Source organism: Lepidothrix coronata, unplaced genomic scaffold, assembly GCF_001604755.1.
Source record: "Lepidothrix coronata isolate B3197 unplaced genomic scaffold, Lepidothrix_coronata-1.0 Scaffold254, whole genome shotgun sequence".
NCBI classification, from domain to species: domain Eukaryota; kingdom Metazoa; phylum Chordata; class Aves; order Passeriformes; family Pipridae; genus Lepidothrix; species Lepidothrix coronata.
In genome coordinates this window covers 57,578-60,468 of record NW_016690434.1, presented here as the reverse complement: position 1 = coordinate 60,468, position 2,891 = coordinate 57,578, and positions in this window count along the sequence as shown.

Genomic DNA, 2,891 nt, shown 5'->3' with positions numbered 1-2,891 from the left:
TTTTTTTTTTAAACTTGGATGACTTTTTTTGCCCGATGGACTTACACTGTGATGTACATAGATCCCTACGTGGATGCTGCAGCTGCTGCTGTTTGAGCCTGGGGAGGGTGGCTGCTTTTTTTTCCCATATCTCTGTTGCAAGGAAATGATAATAAATAATTTTCCTGGCTGGGTGGCAGCCGGGTTATGCTGCGGTGGGTGCGTTCTTCTGTAGCCCCTGGAGCTCCATGGAGGTTTTAATTTGGGTGATGCTGGTGGATCACAGTCACAGAGCAGCCTGCACTGGCCCCGGGCAGGGGCTGGAGATGCTCCAGGATCCATGGGACAGGTGTCTGGAGCTGCCTTGCTTCGTTTTCTGGTGGCCCAAAGGCCATCTCCTTCCATCGTGATCCCGAAAGGCAAACAGAGCGATGTGGGCTGAGCAAACAGTGGCTGGGGCAGCAGCTGGCGGGTGTTTACACAGGGTGTGTGCTGCTGAGTCAGCAAAGCCAGCCCGGCACTGGGCACGGGGAGCAGAGCCCTCCCCTCTGGGGATGCTTTGGGGGCGGGAGGGGAGCCTGGAGGCACATCCACTGCACCCCTGGGCCACGTCCCGCTGAACCACAGGGACAGGGTGCAGCTCCTTGGGCTGGGATTGCTCTACAAGGGGGAGGACAGAGATTTTATTCATAGAATCACAGAACAATTTGGGTGGAAGGGACCTTAAAGCTCATCCTGTCTCACCCCCTGCCATGGGAAGGGACACCTTTCATTAGAACAGGTTACTCCAAGCCCCATCCAGCCTGGCCTTGGACACTTCCAGGGATCTAGGGGCAGCCACAGCTTCTCTGGGCAACCTGTGCCAGGGCCTCAACACTCTCAAAGTGAAGAATTTTTTCCTTATATCAGCTGAAATTTGTCCTCTGGCAGTGGGAAGCCATTCCTCCTTGTCCTCTCCCTCCAGGCCCTTGTCCAAAGTCCCTCTCCAGCTCTCTTGGAGCCTCTTTAGGCCCTGGAAGGGGCTCTCAGGTCTCCCTGGAGCCTTCTCCTCTCCAGGCTGAACCCCCCCAGCTCTCCCAGCCTGGCTCCAGAGCAGAGGGGCTCCCTGGGAGAGACCTGCAGGATGTGACCCATCTTCAGTCACCAACAGGGACGTTGCCTGTAGGTGAGGGGAAGCAGCAGCATGAACAGACAGGGGACAGCATGTCCACTGCAGGGCAGTCAGGTGGAGTTTGGAACAGGTTTTATGTTTATCCTCGAGTGTGACGCAGGTGACAAGCTGGACTGGAGGCTCCCAAGTCCCTCGTGCAGGTGACAGCACTGCCAGTGGCACAGGGAAGGAGGGCCCCAGGAGCTGGAGGTGGCTGAGCCCCAGACCACCAGCAGCCCTTGGTGCCTCTGAGCTGTTCAAGAACAAATGTAACCCAGTCCCAACACTAAAAAGGACAGATTTTCCTTCCAGAAGTTCCTGTTTGGGATGTTTAACGTTCTTCATCAAAACCACAACCCTGTCTTGTTTTCCTCTCTTTCTATGATGCCTTTAATGAGTAATTTGAGCCCTGGGACAGTGACTGATGGATGCAGCTGGAAAATCAATAAAGAGCTAAATCTGGAGTGGGAAGACTCCTGTTCGTTTCCCTGGCTGTACCAGTGGCTGAGGGGCTTCAGCTTTCATCATCACATGCTGTACAGCCCCTGTGAAATTTGGGGAATTATGTGAGTTCCCATTGCCAACATGCAAACCCCTCTGGCTGGACACAGCACTGTGGTGCTTCCAAACACTTTGTACCTGTTCCTGGGTCTCACCCTGCGATTCCCCTGCAACAGAGGCCTGTCCTCTCCAGGGGAGGCCAGTGGGACTCCAGGGGAGATCGAGGGACTCTCCCAAAACCACTGCTGGGGCTTTTCCCTGAGCTGGGATCAGTCCTGTCCCCACCTGGCTGGAGACACTGCATGCTTGGACACTTCCACTCTATCCTTTGCCAACACACAGATCTTCTTGCTTGTGCTTTTTGAGGTCAAAACGGGCCAGAAACCACATGTCAAGGTTTGTTTTTTTCCTAAAGCAGAAGTGATTCCCCGGCAGCACAGGGGAAACAAGGACAACAGCACATTCCCACAAGACTTTGATGGTTTTGCTGTATTTGCTGCGGTGGGAGGTGGGGGTTTGGGTTCGGCGAGTGGGGCAGGAGCGGGGGATGGAGCCAGACCTCGGGCGGAGGCTTGAGGCCGTGGTGGGGGGTCTGAGGACCCCGTTCCCATCCTGCTGGGGAGTGGATCAGTGTTATCCAGGGCTTTCCCAAAGGAGCATCCCGAGGTATCCGGGGGGCGGGAGGGACATTTTGGGGGGTTGCTGCCCTCTGCAGGCATCGACACGAATCGCAGGGAGCAGGGAAAATCCTCTGGGATCATCGAGTCCGACCGCTGATTCAACACCGCCGTGCTCACCACCAACCCATGTCCCCAAGTGCCACATCTACACGTCCGTTAAATCCCTCCAGGGATACTGACTCCACAACCCTTCCAGTGAGGAAATTTTCCCCAGTATCCAACCTAAACGTCCCCCGGTGCAATTTGAGGCTGTTTCCTCTAATCCTGTCTCTTGTTACCTGGAAGAAGGGACCGCTCCCCACCTGGCTCCAACCTCCTGTCAGGCTGTTGTAAAAGGCATTGTGTAAGGTATCGATTCCTGCCTCACATATTTTTTACTCTCTAATTAAGATATTTGAGATCCAGAAATCCAGCAGCTGCTGGGTGCAAGAGAAGTGACTACAACTAGCAGACAGCCTGATCCCAGATATGAACTCGCTTTCTTGCACCCTCACAAAAGCATAATTCAATACCAGGGGGCAAAGGAAAACAAATCTGCTTAACACACTTCATTTCACGCTGCTGTAAAGCAAAATTCAAGG